At 43.8% G+C, this 19,954-nt stretch overlaps 1 long non-coding RNA gene across 1 annotated transcript in view; it reads right to left on the reverse strand.

Annotated features, from left to right (window-relative positions):
* Positions 1-7,960, reverse strand: part of LOC130363025 (uncharacterized) — a 95,568-nt gene extending 87,608 nt beyond the window's left edge. Inside the window, exon 1 of the long non-coding RNA XR_008891683.1 lies at positions 7,856-7,960. This is a non-coding gene — a long non-coding RNA (uncharacterized LOC130363025). The remainder of the gene's footprint in view (positions 1-7,855) is intronic.
* Between the last annotated feature and the right edge of the window lie 11,994 nt (positions 7,961-19,954).

Genomic DNA, 19,954 nt, shown 5'->3' on the forward strand with positions numbered 1-19,954 from the left:
TTGCTAGTGTTACCCCAAATTTTGCATTTTTACTTGGGGTAATAGGAGAAAAGTCACTCCAAAATTTGTAGCCACATTTCTCTCGAGTATGGAAATACCCCATATGAGGATATAAAATGCTCTGCTGGCGAACTACAGGTCTCAGAAGGGAAGGAGCAAAATTTGGCTTTTAGGGGTGTAGCAATTTTTTTGACCCTTCAGGTGTTTGAGGAAAGTCTGTAGAACTCAGCAGTGAAAATGAAATTTCAAATTTGGATGCATATTTTGCACTTTTAGCACCAATTTTTTTCACTTTCACAAACATATGAAACTAAACATGCCAATGTATTCATCTAGCTTTGTTAGGGGTTTAGCAAGGTAGTGAAAATATAAAACTACACCGGGCAAAGTATTCAACTAGGGGATTTGACGACTCGCTCTTGCAGTGAGGTGCGGTTAGCAGTATAGAGGTACGGAGACAAAGCAATGGCTTTTCCTGATATCCAGATCAAAGCTCCTCACACAGCTTCTCCTGGCTGTGTCAGCTGCCAAAAGACAATCCCCCTTACCTGTTGAGGGAGCCTAGCTTTAAGACCAATAAAAGCTGGCCTGGATTGTGGGGAATGACCCCCACCCCACACTTGGTCATTCCCAGTAAAGCCGTCCCATGTTGGCCTTCCAGCCACACTACAGACATAGTATCAGGCTGCAGCGTAGCGCAGATACTGGAAAAATATTCGGCTTTACTTCACCAAGGCCACTAACCTTGGTGACACATAGCGTCCATCAATCACCATCCCTTTTACCTTCTCACAGGGTATAATGAGAATGGTTTTTAGTTTTGTTAGGGGTATAGCAAGATGGTGAAAATGAAAGACTACATCGGCCAACTATTCACCTAGGGGTATAATATGAATTTTTAGTTTTGTTAGGGATTTGCCAATTTGATTTTTGGAATTAAAATGTAATGGAGAAAAAGGGGAAAATGAATTGCTCACTAATAAGTAATAATGTAATTTCAAGGGTGTGTTTAGGGTTATCCAAAGTAATTGTAAAAATAATTAAAGGGGACAAATTTAGATATCAATAGATGTATGATAAATTCTGAAATAGTCTTCAATGAAAAGACCGGGCTTGTGAGGACATGTCTCGCAGTGGTAATTGGTGTCTTTTCTAATGCCACGCTTGGAGCATACCCGACACCTTCTCTGTTGCCTATGCCCCGATTCTCTATGGGGAATTACTCCAGGAAAATGTTGCCCTGGTACAACTCTGTTCTCGGATCCTGTGGCGCTGCTTCCCTCCCCCTCCTGATCCCCAAACAAAAAGGTCTTGATGACATTTTCCTGAAATTGCAGGAATTTATCGGTATTTCCTGCACGTTTGTACAGAACAAATGCATTGTACATGGCAATTTGGAGGAGGTGCAGTGCCAATTTCTTATACCAGGCCCGGGTTTTGCGAAGGGCAGTGTACGGCTGCAAGACCTGATCAGACAGATCCACCCCTCCCATGAACTTATTATAGTCCTGGATACACACAGGTTTAGGGGCTCTATCTGTGGTACCACGGACTTGGACTGGGGTGGATCTGTATGGGTGTATGGTGGTAAGTACAAGGACATCACATTTGTCCCTGTACTTGACAATCATCATGTTGTCCTTGCACACAGCCTTGCTTTCCCCCTTCTTCAATTTTTGCCGTACAAAAATTTTAGGCAGATCCCTTTGGTTTCGCCTATTGGTACCACAGGCATTAGTACCCTTGGCAAGCAGGCATCTTAGTAATGGGACGCTGGTATAAAAATGATCAAGGTAGATGTTATACCCTTTATCTAGCAGGGGGTGAACTAGATCCCATACTATTTTTCCTGTGCTTTTTAGTACAGGGGGACACTCTGGGGGATCAATGTTTGAGTCTTTCCCCTCATAGACTCTGAATTTGTGCGTATAGCCGGTTGAGCTCTCGCACAATTTATAAAGTTTTACCCCATACCTGGCCCGTTTGTTAGGCAGGTATTGCCTAAAGTGCAACCTTCCCTTGTAGTGCACAAGAGACTCGTCCACTGCAATCTCTTTTTGTGGGGTTTTAGTTTCAGAAATTTTTTGGTTCAAATAGTTAATAAGGGGCCGAATTTTATAAATGCGATCACAATTTGGATCACTGGGGGTGGGCAATTTTCATTATTGGCATAGTGTAAAAATTTGAGGAGGACTTCAAAGCGAGCCCTTGGCATGACAGAATGGTACAAGGGAGTATGGTAAACCCAATCCACACTCCAATATGAACGAATTGTGGGCTTTTTAATTATGCCCATGTTTAACAAAAGGGCAAAAATTTTTTTTGCTCTAGTGGATTGGTTGGCGTCCACTGGTAAGGCCTGGCATGATATGCCTGTGGATGGGCTGCAATAAATTGCTCGCCATACCGGTTTATTTTCTCCACAATCATGCTTATCAACTCTTCTGAAAAGAAGAGCTGAAAAAAAATCCACTTCTTTTAACCCCGTGGTGTCAACATGAATGCCTGCAGTCACCACAATCTCAGGCAAATGGGGTACAAAGTTAAAAGCCGGAGCCCACTCAGAGGTGGCACTAGGACCTTGTACAGTACTGGTACTAGGACATTGCTCAGTACTATGCCTAGGATGGTGGCGGGGAGGTTCCTCGTCAGAATCAGTAGAGGACGAGGAAGAGGGCAAATAAAGCAAATCGTCACCGCTGTCTGAGCCTGAGGAAGATGCCAAGAAGGCATATGCCTCCTCACTGGTGTATGTGCGACGCCTTGACATATTTGGTTTTTGATGTAGGAACACTAAAGCTATATATTTTTTTGTATTTTTTTTTTACGGAAACAAACAACCAAAATGTAACCTCACAACAAACAACAAAACAGTGACGAACTGTCACCGCTGTCCTGAATCCCTAGAACTAGTATAGGTAGAAAAAAAAAAAAAAAAAACTGTAACAGCACCACTGGTACTATGTCACTAAAAACAAATATTTATATTTTTTTTACTTTTTTTTTATATTTTTTAAATTTTTTTGTAACTTTTTTATTTTATTTTTTTGTAACTATGGAGAAAACAAAAAAAAAAAAAGACTTAAATTTCTTCACTGTAGCCTGTTCACAGGTTACAGCAGCTGAATGAATGAATGAATGAATATGAATGAATGAATCAGCAGCAGGGTAAGGGGCACTGTGACACTTTATTACAGTACTGCCACTGTTATATTCAGTGACAGTCACAAGGATCTTCACTGCAGCCTGTCAGTTCACACAGGCTGCAGACTTCAGGCAGGAAGGGGCACTGCAGGGACACTGCTGGGCACTGTCACTGATGCGCACTCTCACTGCTGGGCACTGTCACTGATGCGCACTGTCACTGCTGGGCACTGTCACTGATGCGCACTCTCACTGCTGGGCACTGTCACTGATGCGCACTCTCACTGCTGGGCACTGTCACTGATGCGCACTGTCACTGCTGGGCACTGTCACTGATGCGCACTGTCACTGCTGGGCACTGTCACTGATGCACACTGTCACTGCTGGGCACTGTCACTGATGCGCACTGTCACTGCTGGGCACTGTCACTGATGCGAACTGTCACTGCTGGGCACTGTCACTGATGCGCACTGTCACTGCTGGGCACTGTCACTGATGCGCACTCTCACTGCTGGGCACTGTCACTGATGCGCACTCTCACTGCTGGGCACTGTCACTGATGCGCACTGTCACTGCTGAGCACTGTCACTGATGCGCACTCTCACTGCTGGGCACTGTCACTGATGCGCACTGTCACTGCTGGGCACTGTCACTGATGCGCACTGTCACTGCTGGGCACTGTCACTGATGCACACTGTCACTGCTGGGCACTGTCACTGCTGGGCACTGTCACTGATGCGCACTCTCACTGCTGGGCACTGTCACTGCTGGGCACTGTCACTGCTGGGCACTGTTACTGTTATATTCAGTGACAGTGAAATTAATCTTCACTGCAGCCTGTCAGTTCCCACAGGCTGCAGACTTTTACAGAACAGGAGCAGGTATTACTGGGGTTACTGCTGGGCACTGCTGGGCACAGATGGGCAATGCTGATATGCTGACACTGATATACTGTCACTAGGATATGACTTAGAATCTTCACTGCAGCAGGCTGCAGACTTTAGAGACCAGGGAGAACGGGCAGCTGCGGTAAGGGGCACTGCAGGGGCACAGGTTTTATAGCTCTTCTAGATGTTTTCTTCAGCTTTTATAAAAGCTTTTGTTACACTTTATCTTCTGTCTTCCTCTGTAACTGTAACGCCGGCTCCGATCGCTACTTAGACAGAAGTGAGAGCTTCGGAGCTGGCGTTACAGTAAAAAAGATTCAAAGACACTGTGATTGGTCCTCAGGGACTTATTAAAATTTGCATTCAAATGGTTGTTTCTAATCCAATAGAGGTTGTGCTGGGTGAAAAGGGGTGGGGCTTGTATTACAATTTAGAATTTAAATATTGTTGGGGGATGCTAAGATCAGAGTCCTCATTTTGAAAAAGGGAATATTCAAAATATTTAATATAACGGAAAATAACTTTATTGTAGGGAATTGCATCCTTTGTGAAGCTTTATATATTTAGACCAAATATAATAATATAGGTTGGGCTAAGTTCACATTGCTGTTGTGCTCCATCCCCGTTCTGGGTCTGTTTAGCTATTTTTTGTGTGCCGAAGGCCCCTTAAAATGGGGTTGGAGCACAACTGACTTTACTGGGTCATCATCGGGTCCCGACGGATCCCATTGACTTGAATGCATCCACTATATTTTTCTCCACTAACCTCCCGTCATTTTGACGGAATAACTGACAGCAATGTAAACTTAGCCTTATCGATAGTAGATTTTTGGGGATAGAACGTTGACCCAGGGACTTAATCTGAAGCCGCATCAGATTGATTTTTCCCCCTGGTATGAGGTAATGACAACAACCTTATGGGGGGGGGGGGGTTAGGTTGAATTTTATGGACTCTTGTCTGTTTTTCAAGCTTATAAACTATGTAATGTTTTAATAACTGATCATATGTGATACATACAGAACATGTACGGTGCCGGTTGCTCGCTACAGGCTATAGCCTCCGCCTGCCAACGACCGACGCCCGCTCCTATAAACCATGCTAGTATATCAGCTCCTTATTTCAACCTATGGATAAATTGCTAAAACTCTTCATTCTACTGGTAACAGCCCAGACGGCTGCTAAAAGGCGGCTCACAGCTGGGCCTAAATATATAATGAGTGACAACAGATATTAATATTTTAGTAGAAATAATGCTACATAGTGTAGGTAGCAATAGAAACAGAAACTTTGTGTGTTTGGGAAACCAGCCGCACCATTCGCCTGCCTAAAAGTGGCTTTTATCATCCTTATATTGTGCGTTCTAGCTGTTCAGCTGGTGAACAGCTGCCACCCCCCTTATGTTCTGTCTGCTTTACTTGTTAAATGTTTTCATTTTACTTTAGATCGAACTCTGAGAATCCATGTTTTTCATGTCGTTTAGAAGTGACATAAATTCCATCTTGTTTAAAAAATCCCTACGGCAAGAAGACATTAGGGCAGAATTAGCAAAGCGTCGCAGCTGTAAAACTGGAATAAAAAGGTCCGGAAAGTTGCTGCAGGTGACTTGTCCCATATTTATCAAGCAGTTGAGACGTTTTTGAATACCTGTGATATTCTGTTCTTTTAAATGGGGTGCGGCCAACATTGGACTGGGCTTCTTGCACCTCTTGGGGGCAACTCTCCATCTATACAGAACATGTAGATGTCCATGTTTCATTTCAGTGTAATCTTTGTTCCTATCATTGCACAAACTAAAGGTATCATCAATAAGGTCTAATGGGTTGTTGGTGATCTAGCCATAAGAAATATACAGATGTGGCAAGTGATTGGCTCCCAAGTCACATCCAAATGGGGTATTTACCTGCTGTATTTTTGGGGCCTTGTATCAGGTGCCCATTATTGTCAGATCCTTTACTTCATTGGGCCAGAAAAGCCACCAAGGTGTAAAATGAGAGGATTTTCCAATGCATATATTATTTCAATGAACTGAATGATGCCTTGAGGTAAATCGTACAGTACATACGTTGTCCATTGGCTTTTATGTAGAAAAATCTATACTGTGTGGCATATTTTTTGGTGGAATGTATAAAAAATCATAGTCAGCTTGGTCGAAAAAAGACACAGATATATACTGACCCAACAGGAGCCAAAAGAACACCATTTTGGCATCTGTCAGGTGGAATGATAAAGTGGGCTTTCCCAACAGAAATGCTGAACATAATTTCCAACGGTGTAAGGAAAACTTACCACTACCTAATACCTGTAAAGAATAGGCAGAGGTCATGGTGGAATCCACAAATGTATGGAGTCTAGCATGAGGACCTTTGGTGGCCTGAACACCTTTATCTATTGCCAACAAGCTTAGTGGTTGTATAGTATTCCATTGTGAATCTAACAAAAATTTGCCTTGGGCTATTCCATTTTTTTTTTTTTTTTTATAATTTTATGTTATCATTTACTGGACATTTTCAGCAGACGACCGCAATTTTGGGCAACCTTATTTAAACTGTGCAGTGCCCTACTGAGTAACCTGAGTTGGTTAGGTGCTTGTTAGCTCTGCCATGTTTTATATGCAATTTAGTGCTTTTGTATTGTTTGTATGTTGTTTTACTTTGCTGTTATGTTGTTATTGCCTTTGTACAACTCTTGGCTAAGAGTGAGGGCTTAAAGGGGTTCTCCACCATAAGGTGATTTTAGTACGTACCTGCCAGACAGTAATGGACATGCTTAGGAAGGATCTGCACTTGTCTTGGGGCTAAATGGCTATCGTAACACTCAGGTTTCAGAAGACAGGAACCCCGGTGGATGTGGATCTAAGGTGCCGCTTGTTTTCACCAGAGCCCGCCATAAAGCGGGATGGACTTACTGCGGCAGGTGGCACCCAGGTCTCTGGAAGAATTTATCAATGAGCCACAGGTGAATTACACTAATGAGCGCACTGGCCCTTTAAATCTTAAAGCTCCGGCTCGCGCACGCCCTAGGGGATGGAGACACACGCGTCGGGGCAGAGAGGCAGAGGCGGGGGCCGGAGAAGCACCAGGTGAGTGACAAACTGGGGCTCACATGCGGGCGTCCGCGATGTGAGTCCCAGCCCCGTCGGCAGCAGCAGGTAACGGGACCATACGCTCACGGCCAGTGTGTGCTGCCGGAGCACATAACGTAACAGCTATGTTGTGAGATTTCCATAACACTGTGGCTAGCTTTTTGTAAACTGGTATTTCCACAAACCCAATTCTAGTATTTAATACAATACATAAGCCCAGATTTGAGGAAACACGTACACAGTATACACATTGTATATACACAATTTTCATATATTTCCTGTTTGAGTTTTCTTTTTTGCCTTCAAATCCCGTAATTCCATTTTGCTCCCTCCCACACATCAGCCACCCCACCCATTGAAACATAAATGAGCTGCATACATTCAAAAGACCTGTGCTTTTTAATCAGCTATTGCATTAGTTTGCAGATTGATGTCTCTCCCACCAAGCGATCCCTCCACCCATTGAAGCAGACAGGCTCCCTGTCATCAGCTGACTAGTGAGTCAGGTCTTGGCCGCATTGCAAGCTGGGAAAAATCCGAGACAACAGTCATTTTGTATGCTGGTAAATATAAATAGTGGGGTGAAAATCACAGAAGAATTGTGAGAAAACCATCACACACAGGTACAGACACTATATTATGAACTACACAGACTTTACAGCCCCTGCAGCATAGTCAAATAAAAAAAATTCCTGGAATACCCCTTTAACCAATACACTAAATGCATTCCCATACACTTACCTTAAGTAAGAGGAGCTCCCTATGTCCCTCCTTCTGTAAGTCAGGCCTAAACCCAGGATCGTTTGAACAGCTTTGAAGAACTTAACCTTGTCTTGGTTATTTAGCCTATTCCTCTCATAGGAAGAAAGTGGGAAATGGAGAGAAAATGAAACAAAAGAGGATTATACACAGTCTATGGGAAGAAATTGTACACATGCCCCATAGATTACCCTAGGACCTTCTAGGGCTTCAGGCTGGGCTTAGGAACTATGTGACTGGCCATGCTAGAATTATTCAAGATAAGTGTAACTCATAGTGGAATTGCAGTTCAGAGTGAGTAAAGATTTTTAGGATCCACTAGTAGCCAACCAGTTGACTGGTTCCCTCAGGTAAGTGAGACATGGGTTGCTTTACAGGCTAGAGCAAGGTCCAAAGCTTCAGGAACCATAGCCATCTACTTAAAGGGGTATTTCGGCCAAATGCATCTTATCCCCTATTCATGCCCCCTCGTGATGTCACACCACGCCCCCTCAATTCATACCTATGGGAAGGGGCGTGACATCACATCCCCTCCCATAGACATGAAAAGAGGGGGCATGGCGTGACGTCATGTCTCCAGCCCCGGAGGATTATGAAACTGGAGCAGCATCCCACTATAGAATGCGGGTGCTGCATGGAGATCATGAGGGCCGGCAGATGGCCCCCTGCGATTAGACATCTTATCCCCTATCCCACCATATTGTTTAGTTGTATCCTAAAGATATTGCACCTCTATTTTTGTGGAAGAATTATTTTATTTAGCAATGACTTCCATTGTCTGGTTTACTGTCTGCACCGTAACATCAGGAGACCCCCACATACCATCAGGCTGGACACTTCGAAGGGTGTGCCCTGAGAGAACCATTACCACCTACAGCACTGTGTCCCCCCCCCCCCCCTTTCATTGTACAAACTACCAACCAGATGCAAACTACCAACCAAAAAACGTTATCTTTTTTTTATACGTCTTTTTTACGATTAGAATTTGATTTTGTGACCAATTTATACTTTACATTTATAGTGGGATACAGAATAAAAATGTTAAAGAAGGGGCTGCGGCATTACCAGTAGTGTTGCTCGCGAATATTCGCAATTTGAATTTTAATCGTGAATATTGTATATTCGCGAATTCGCTAATATTGCGAATGTAGTACTATATATTCGCAATTACGAATATTCGCTTTTTTTTTCACAGTACACATCACAGTGATCACTGCATCCCTCTCTGCTCTTTGCATATGCGCATATTCACGAATATTGAGCCCTCCCTTCCTTAATGGTATAGGGAACTAATGGGCTAGGGCAGTGGTCTCCAACCTGCGGACCTCCAGATGTTGCAAAACTACAACTCCCAGCATGCCCGGACAGCCAACGGCTGTCCGGGCATGCTGGGAGTTGTAATTTTGCAACATCTGGAGGTCCGCAGTTTGGAGACCACTGCACTAGCCCATTAGTTCCCTATACCATTAACCCCTTAAGGACGCAGCCCATTTGGGCCTTAAGGACGCAGATAAGTACATTTTTACATTTTTGTTTTTTTATCCTCGCCTTCAAAAAATCATAACTCTTTTATATTTTCATCCACAGACTAGTATGAGGGCTTGTTTTTTGCGCGAACAGTTGTCCATAGTAATGCCATCCCTCACTTTACCATTTAATGTATGGCGTAACCAAAAAAAATACTATTTGTATGGTGAAATTAAAAAGAAAACCGCAATTTTGCTAATTTTGGAAGGTTTTGTTTTCACGCCGTACAATTTACGGTAAAAATGACGTGTTATTTATTCTTAGGGTCAATACGATTAAAATGATACCCATGATCACATATTTTTCTATTACTGTTGCGCTTAAAAAAAATTGCAAACTTTTAAACCAAATTAGTATGTTTAAAATCCCCCTATTTTCAAGACCTATAACTTTTTCATTTTTCTGTATAAGCGGCGGTATGAGGGCGCATTTTTTGCGCTGTGATCTGTAATTTTTATTGATACCATATTTGCTTATATAGAACTTTTAATCAATTTTTTATAATTTTTTTGGGAATAAAACGTTATAAAAAAGCATCTATTTTGGACTTTTTTTTTTTTTACGTTCACGCCGTTCACCGTACGGTATCATTAACATTTAATTTTAATAGTTCGGATATTTACGCACGCGGCGATACTAAATATGTATATAAAATATTTTTTTAACACTTTTTGGGGGTGAAATAGAGAAAATGGGACAATTTACGTTTTTATTGGGGGGAGTTTTTTTTTTCAGATTTTACTTTTTTACTTTTTTTACTTTTATTTTTACACTTTAATAGTCCCCATAGGGGACTATTTATAGCAATGACTCGATTGCTAATCCTGTTCAGTGCTATGTATAGGACATAGCACTGATCAGGGTTATCAGTCATCTTCTGCTCTGGTCTGCGGGAAGGCAGCGGAGCCAGGTGTAGGGACCTCCGTCTGCCATACTGGATGATCAAATCACCGCAGCAGCGCTGCGGGCGATCCGATCATCCATTTTAGTGACCGCGATGCTGCAGATGCCGTGATCTGCATTGATCATGGCATCTGAGGGGTTAATGGCCAACATCCGCGCGATCGCAGGTGTCCGCCATTACGGGCGGGTCCCTGGCTGCGATCAGCAGCCGGGACCTGCCACGCTTGACCCGGGCATCGCTCCGATGCTCGCGGTTATGCTTAGGACGTAAATTTACGTCCTGGTGCGTTAAGTACCACCTCACCAGGACATACATTTACGGTGCTCGTCGTTAAGGGGTTAAAGAAGGGAGGGCTCAATATTCGCGAATATGCGCATATATTTCCACATATGTGCATAAATATTCAACAAACAAAAAAAGCGTATATAACGAATATGCTAATTGCGTGAATATATGACGAATATTCATCCATATATTTGCGAAATATCGCGAATTCCATTATGGCCTATGCCGCTCATCACTAATTACCAGCCAAACCATATCTTCTATTTTTGGTGGGAGGCCATTATTATATTTCTTCATTAGTCTATAACTACAAGAGAAACCAGCTATGTGTTTCTTCGTAACGTAGAGACTGGCGAATTCCTCACCTTGGCAGGGCAGAATGGTTCCACTCTTTACTATGCATCCTAAGAAGTTTCTTACCTTGCCAAGGTGTCCCAAGTCTCTTTACTCACAGGATGAATTACGGAAGTCCTTCTAAGAAGTATTCCCTCATCCACACACTACGGGCAGAACAGTATTTTTCCACTTCTTGGGCGGCGAGCCAGCTTGTAGGCTTTATTTGTAAAGATAAAACAAAGCAATGGCTATAAATCCTGATGCCTAGATGGGAGAAGAACATCATACATTACAGACAAGGACATATAACTAATCCTTCCTTGTAGATTGTTTATATTTTTCCCAACACATAAATTGTTAATATTGTCACGTAAAGTTTTTGCGCCATATGCTTCTATATAGAAGCAGAGAACCATATACCACTTATATGAGAAAAGATGGCAGCAAATAAATCTGTTAAAATGGAACTGATACAAGAAACAATGTCCAATACTGGGATTCAGCTTAGGTGGGAAACTATTCTGACCTTAGGCCGGGTGAAGGAGTAGTCTGGGATTAGAAAAAATAAAATAGTGCCGCCTCTGGCCATGCCTGGTATTGCTTCTAAGCTACATTTACTTTAATTGATGTCTTACCACATCAAGCTTTTAAAGGGGTACTCCAACGGTAAACATTTTTTCTTAAATCAAATGGTGCCAGTAGGTTAAACAGATTTGTAAATGACTTCTATTTAAAAATCTTAATCCTTCCAGTACTTATAAACTGCTGTATGCTACAGAGGATGTTGTTTTCTTTTTGAATTTGCTTTCTGTCTGACCACAGTGCTCTCTGCTGACTCCTCTGTCCATGTCAGGAACTGTCCAGAGTAGGTCCAAATCCCCATAGCAAACCTATCCTACTCTGGACAGTTCCTGACATGGACAGATGTGTCAGCAGAGAACACTTTGGTCAGAAAGAAAAGAAATTCAAAAAGAAAAGAACTTACACAGGTGAAGGCTGGATGTTGGAGCGTAGACAGAAGTCTAACGATATGGCTCGAGGACTGGGGACTTCAACTGTCCAGCTTAAAGTGTACCCGTCAGATCCAACAACATTTTTTTTTTTTTTAATATATCACTCAGTGCCTAATCCTGACCATGTACATCTAATTTTTGTGTCTAGCACCTTTATTTCTTTTTTTATTGCACTTTTAATTTAGCTCACTAGTCTGAATTCCTCTCAAAGGAAGGGGCGTGGCCTCACTGTGCAGGTCTCCGCCCCCTCCCTCAGTATGCTGTCTGCTAACATCTCCCCTAGCATTAGCAAAACTACAACTCCCAGCTTGTCCTCACTGACAGTAGCGGGACACAAGCTGACAGTGGGAGGATTTTTCCTCCAGATGTGAGCCCTGTGCTGACAGCTGTCATTCAAGGAAGTGTGTCCATGACATAGGTGATGATGCATGTGTGATAGCCTGGGGAGTAGGGTATATGGAGTGTAGCTGTGCAGTGACTAAAGAGTGTCTGGTTAACGCTTTCTATTCGTGATGCCAGGGTGAGGGCTCCTCTGTAATGCTTGTCCTACCGCCACCCTTCCCAAGAGCGATAGGGAGGTATAGAATAATTACATGTCCACAATTGGAGAATTTGCTGAAAACATTTGGAACTTTACTTAAGGTTTTATGCAAGCTTCATAACTGGAACAGTCTCTATACATGCAAAGTCTCTTAGAGATTGACAAAGGTTGGGACCTTAAGCATTTTAGAGTCCGTAGACTGATATGCGCTGTTCCACTGGATTTAGGGGATTTAGTTTCGGTCTAGTAGTCACGCTAGCTTTAGCGGGGATTTAGTTTAGGACTCATGGTTTAGTTTAGGCTGAGGTGGCAGGTTTTCTGGAATAGTTTGTCTTTGAAAGTTGCGCAGATCCATCCTGATAGTCCGGCATCCATGAGAGCAGCAACCCAAGAGAGCAATAATTGGCTACAGCTCCCGTATATGGGCAGGGGCTGGACCAGAGCTAATTGGTCCAATACTTCTGTCAATCATCCTTACAAAGGGCTATGGGTAACATGTGACCAAAGGACCTCCAAAGGTCCTCCAACATACCATAGAGGAATTAACATAGTCACATGACCGAAGGTCCTGCGACGCTAACAAGGTAAGTACTCTACTATGCATTATGTAAAAAATACTTACATTATTGAATATGTACACATAAACATCATAAAATTAGAAAAGGAAGAGGTGACTAGGGGCTGTCCCACCTGGGGGATCCTACCTGAACGTAGTAACTCTGACTTTGGGGACCACCATACAAGGTACAGTATGCAATATGGTACCGGGACACCACACATGGACACAGCAGGACTAGTATGTGTCCAAGCATTCAGGGGGGCAGTTGTTTGACTGGCTTTTTCAGCCTGAAACACTGAAAATTTTCTAAAGAAAGCAATTGCATCTGACAGTGCCCATTTTTTTTTATCTGACAGTGCCCATTTAAGTAGTATCTCCTTTCTTCTTTCCCCACATGGGTATGATGTATTTCTGCTCTTTCCATATAATGTTCCCAAGGTATGGATGATCTTCTGAAGTCAATGGGGGTATTGGGGCACTGTGAGAGTCATGTGACTAATCTGGCACTGCCGCCCTTTTCTGTTTTCTCTTCCCATAAAAGTAACTTTGCCTATACCTGCAATAGACTCAATGCTAATCTTTATCCTACAACCTTTGGTAGAACTTGTTTTTATACCAGCCAATGAAATCACATCTATTTAAAATGTAAAAAATGTCAAAGAATACATCTGATTGGTCGCTGTGGACAATCATATTGTTTTTTTAGGCTGCACAGTGAAGTGTCAGCTCTTGGGGAGAGTGGTGGCTGCAAGAAGGAGGACCCCTAATGAAAAGTTTGGTATGGAGTCCAGAACTCTTTAGTTATTGACTGGGTGCATATATGTGTGGTTGGACACCAATGACTATATTATGTATATATTTTCCTTTACAATAATTCATCTAGAACAGTGGTCTCAACCTGTAGCCCTTCAGACAGGATTTTTGCCACCCTAGGCAAAAGCTAATTTTGCCGCCACCTTGACTCCGACCATTGGCCCACTCTTTGACATGCCCCGCCTTACTACTGGGGTGACACGCTGTAGCAAATCTCCTCCTCATGTAATCTCCTTACTACTGGGATCACACACTGATAACACACTGTAACAAACCTTCTCCTCATGTAATCACCTTACTACTGCGGTGACACACTGTAACAAACCTCCTCCTCATGTAATCCCCTTACTACTGGCATTACACACTGATAACACACTGTAACAAACCTCAACCTCATGTAATCTCCTTACTACTGGGGTGTCACACTGTAACAAACCTCTTCCCCATGTAATCACCTTACTACTGGGGTGACACACTGTAACAAACCACCTCCTCATGTAATCTCCTTACTACTGGGGGGACACACTGTAACAAACCTCCTCCTCATGTAATCTCCTAACTACTGGGGTGACACACTGTAACAAACCTCCTCCTCATGTGATCACCTTACTACTGGGGTGACACACTGTAACAAACCTCCTCTTCATGTCATGTCCTTACTACTGGGGTGACACACTGTAACAAACCTCCTCCTCCTGTAATCCCCTAACTACTGGGGTGACACACTGTAACAAACCTCCTTCTCATGTGATCACCTTACTACTGGGGTGACACACTGTAACAAACCTCCTCTTCATGTCATGTCCTTATTACTGGGGTGACACACTGTAACAAACCTCCTCCTCATGTAATCTCCTTACTACTGGGGTGACACACTGTAACAAACCTCCTGCTCATGTAATTACCTTATTACTAGGGTATCACACTGTAACAAACCCCCTCCTCATGTAATCTCCTTACTACTGGGGTGATACACTGTAATAAAACCTCCTTCTCATGTACTTACCTTACTACTGGGGTGTCACACTGTAACAAACCTCTTCCCCATGTAATCACCTTACTACTGTGGTGACACACTGTAACAAACCTCTTCCCCATGTAATCTCCTTACTACTGTGGTGACACACTGTAACAAACCTCCTCCTCATGTAATCACCTCACTACTGGGGTGACACACTGTAACAAACCCCCTCCTTATTTAATCTCCTTTCTATTCGGGTGACACACTGTAACAAACCCCCTCCTCATGTAATCACCTTACTACTGGAGTGATACACATCAGAGGGGGGTTATGGTGGTGCTGCTGGCTGAGCTGCTTGAGCGAGCGGTTCACACAGTGGCTGTCTAACTTTCTTGTGGTGAAAAGAGCAACACCCCCCCACCCCCCATCAAGAGGGCGCTCTAGGCAGCTGCCTATTTTGCCTAAAGGCAGACCGTTCCTGCCTCCAGATGTTGCAATACTTCAACTCCCAGCATGCCCGGACGGCTGTCCGGGCATGCTGGGAGTTAAAGTTTTGCAACATCTGGAGGGCATGCTGGAAGTTGAAGTTTTGCAACATCTGGAGGGCCACCGTTTGAGACCACTCATCTGGAACAACCGCTTACCCTCATAGGTGGCAACATCAATGCTCACGATGCTGCCCTGCCAGTATTAAAAAAAAAGCCAGAAGAAGAGATGTAAATATTGGTTTAGGACATGAAGACATCACTTGCCGACCTCCACCTAACCCATGGTTTGATGTTCAGACGGGCTCCAGCACCAAAGAAGCATAAAAAAAAGGCAAAGCAGATGAACGAAACATGAAACAAAAGCCTCGGCACGGGGAAGGCCATGTTTGCACATTTCATTTTGAAATATTGTTCATAAAAGACCTTCTTTCTTCTCGTCGGCTTTTGTCTCGGTTCTTGTAAATTCACTTTTATCTTTGGCTCGGCCCTTTTCTTTCTTCCCGTCAATTGCTTCTTAAGGACGGTCCGTTAGCTCCTTGCATGATTTACACGTCCTCATTTGTTTACCTTATCTTTTATTTCCTTTTCAATTTCCCCGTTCCCTATTCAGCGGCGACAAATAGCAGGAAGCGAGAAGGCTTCTTTCTAAGAACCAGATCACGCTCCGTTCCCTGTGGCATATGGATATCCTTCTTTCAAGAGGCTGGAGCAGCCAGGTGAACATCTGTTGCTCGGTGCTTTTTCTAAATGGGCAGCAATAACTCCGATAAAGTCAGCTTAAGAAAAGAGCTTAAACCAGTCCCCCGTAAGAACCAAATAATTTTTCCTATCATGTTTTGGGTCCACCTTGGCACTGATGTTTACGCCTTGCGCTGGGCCTATACCTCTGACACCGTCATTCTTTGCCAAGCTCAACATTTGCCTTGACGCGTCTTTGGATTCGGAAACCGTCTACCTCCTCCAGGCACTTTTACGGTACTTTATATCGCAATAAATATGATAATTTATTGTGTCTGAAAACCAACCAACGGCCAAAAAAAAAAAAAAGAGAACTTGACAGTGTTCCTCAATCCTAAGCGTATGCAGTCTTTTCGCAGTGAGTTCAATCATTTATAATTGAAGGAGGATAAATGTGGGGCATTCGATGGTAGTGTTGAGCGGCATAGGCCATATTCGAATTCGCGAATATTCGCGAATATATGGACGAATATTCGTCATATTCGCGAATATTTGCATATTCGTAATATTCTCGTATTATTTTCGCATATGCGAATATTCACATGTGCGGAAATTAACAAATGCGAACATTTGCATATACAACAAATTAACACAAGCGAAAATTAGCATATGCAAATTTTCGCATATGCGAACATTTGCACACCAGTCTCACACAGTAGTATTAGAGCCTTCTTACACCACATAAGCTGGAAGCAGAGAGGGATGATCACTGTGATGTGTACTGTGAAAAAAAAACAAAAAAAAAAAACGAATATTCGTAATTACGAATATATAGCGCTATATTCGCGAATTCTCGAATATACGATATTCGCGAATAAAATTCGAATTGCGAATATTCGCGAGCAACACTATTCGATGGTAGAGGTGGCCCCACAATAGTGTTTTGGCTCCAGATTCCCCCAGACCATGTGCATGCTACATAGGACTCCATATTCCTTGTTTTTAGACACATATTCGGGCCTGGTGCAAGAAGTTTTGCCACCCTAGACGAAAGCTGATTTTGCCGCCCCTTGACCCTGCCCATTGGCTCCTCCCGATGTTTGGAGGCGCGCGATGTCAGGGTGTTGGACGGACCTGACATTAGTGATCGCCCCTGTCTGCCTCGGAGGTGGCGCTGCGCTCCTCTAGCAGGCTGAAAAATGGCAATTATTAGGGTATAATTCAGAGAGCGGAATTCCGTGAGTAGAAATTTGCGCTGTGAACATTACCATCAGTGTGAATGGGTCTTCCGTGAGACCCGTTCATACTGAGGGATTTCCGCGGCAGACAATTCTGCTGTTGAAATTGTTCCGCGCAAAGAACGAACATGTTCTTTCTTTGCGCGGAAATCCGTGAGAACTGCGTAGCCCTCAATGGTGAAGGTGCGGTGCCACGCGGTCCTACTGCCGTAGTATTTTCGGCACCGGTCACCAGACGGAATCTCCCCTCGCCAAATTCAGCAAGAGGAGATTCCGCAGTCTGAACATACCCTTATAGTACGGATGGGGTGGAGGTAGCCTGGCGGGGTTTTGCTTGACGGGTAGGTGCTTCAGATGCTGGCTAACTTTATTGCAGTAGGCAGAGTGGCACCCCCATCAAGAGGGCGCTCTAGTCAGCTTCCTAATTTGCCTATAGGCAGAGCCGGCCATGCACATGTTCCCCTATAATAGTGTCCTTGCAACATATGCCCATCATATAAGGAAACTATAGTTAAAAGTGTCCTTACCCAAGAAGGTCCAATAATAGCATGATGCCCCATAATCTGTCATTTTTACTATATAACTGCATCATTATATCCCAGAGGCCCTAATAGCAGTGTCCTATAACTATGTGTCATTTAAAGATATATGTAGATTAAGGGCGCTTTATGTGCTGTTATCTCCTATTAGGTAAGAGTCGATGTATAAAAGGTAATTCTCTCACCTTTCTCTGGGCCGCTACTACCATCTTATTCTCACCGATTGCTGGACATGACTGGACGGATTTAGAATTTAGGCCCTGATTCAATAAACTAACCAAATGACAAGGCCACTAGGTTGCAGTAAAAATGGACAACCCAGGCACATTTATTTAAACACATAATATCTTTAAAGGGGTACTCCCGCAGAATTATTATTTTTTTAAATCAACTGATGCCAGAAAGTTAAACAGATTTGTAAATTACTTCTATTTAAAAATCTTAATCCTTCCAGTACTTATCAGCTGCTGTATAATACAGAGGAAGTTCTTTTCTTTTTTAATTTCTTTTCTGTCTGTCCACAGTGCTCTCTGCTAGAGATGTCGCGAACATAAAATTTTCGGTTCGCGAACCGCGAACACGAACTTTCGCAAAAGTTCGCGAACCGGGCGAACCACCATTGACTTCAATGGGCAGGCGCATTTTAAAACCCACTGGGACTCTTTCTGGCCACAATAGTGATTTAAAAGTTGTTTCAAGGGGACTAACACCTGGACTGTGGCGTGCCGGAGGGGGATCCATGGCAAAACTCCCATGGAAAATTACATAGTTGATGCAGAGTCTGGTTTTAATCCATAAAGAGCATAAATCACCTAACATTCCTAAATTCTTTGGAATAACGTGCTTTAGCCCCCTTTAGGCAGCACAAAGAGCCCCCCTTTAGGCAGCACATAGATTCTCCCATGTTAGGCAGCACATAGTTAGATTTCCCCTTTAGGCAGCACATAAGATTCCCCCAAATTAGGCAACATAAAGTTAGAGCCCCCCTTTAGGCAGCACATAGTTAGAGCCCCCCTTGAGGCAGCACATAGATTCCCCCATATTAGGCAGCACATATTTAGAGCCCCCCTTGAGGCAGCACATAGTGAGATTTGAACCCAAGGCCATAGCGCTGCAAGTGCTAACCTCTGAGCCACCATGCTACCCTTAGCATACATCTAATATCCACGGTTGCTAAAATGGACAGAGATGTCAGCAGAGAGTACCAGAAAAATTTCCCATATTAGGTTGGGAGTATAGTTCCCCCACATCAAGTTGGCAGTATAGTTCCCCACACTAGGTTGGCAGTATAGTTCCCCACATCAAGTTGGCAGTATAGTTCCCCACATTAGGTTGGCAGTATAGTTCCCCACATTAGGTGCAGTATAGTTCCCCACATTAGGTTGCGAGTATAGTTTCCCACACTAGGTTGGCAGTATAGTTCCCCACATTAGGTTAGCAGTATAGTTCCCCACATTAGGTGCAGTATAGTTCCCCACATTAGGTTGGCAGTATAGTTCCCCACATCAAGTTGGCAGTATATTTCCCCACACTACGTTGGCAGTATAGTTCCCCCCCCCCCCCCCCCACACACACACAAGGTTGGCAGTATAATTCCCCCCACAAGGTTGGCAGTAAAGTCCATCCCCCCCCCCCACATTAGGTGCAGTAAAGTTCCCCCCACATTAGACAGGCAGTGTTCCCCCACAGACATACAGCCTCCAGCCATATACAGTGTATGGCTGGAGGCTGTATGTCTGGGTCGGAACACCGAAGATGACGTCCCGCAGGTCACTTACCATGCGCGCGTCATCCTCGGTCCTCCCCAACGCATGCGTGCGCCCGTAAAGCAGAGCAGAGCATCGGGGAGGACCGAGGATGACGCGCGCATGGTAAGTGACCAGCGGGACGTCATGCACCACCTCTCGGCAGTCACGCTTTTTTAAAGTTAACGCGGGGCCGCAGAGAGGTAACCAGGACATCCTTGTGTCCCAAAAAGAACTTTCGGGACACAGGGATGTCCCGAATGTGACGGGGGCCCGTGGCCGCGTGCCCACAGAGGGGGCTCGGCGTGGCACCTGTGGCACGCGTGCCATAGGTTCGCCATCACTGCACTAGTGTGATAATGAGCAAAAAAGCTTGCCAGCGGAGTTCCCCTTTTAAGCAGTGGTCCCATACCAGGGTGCCTTCAGCTGTTGCAAAACACACGGACTGATGTTT

The sequence above is a fragment of the Hyla sarda genome, chromosome 3 (genome assembly GCF_029499605.1).
Source record: "Hyla sarda isolate aHylSar1 chromosome 3, aHylSar1.hap1, whole genome shotgun sequence".
In the NCBI taxonomy this organism is placed as follows: domain Eukaryota; kingdom Metazoa; phylum Chordata; class Amphibia; order Anura; family Hylidae; genus Hyla; species Hyla sarda.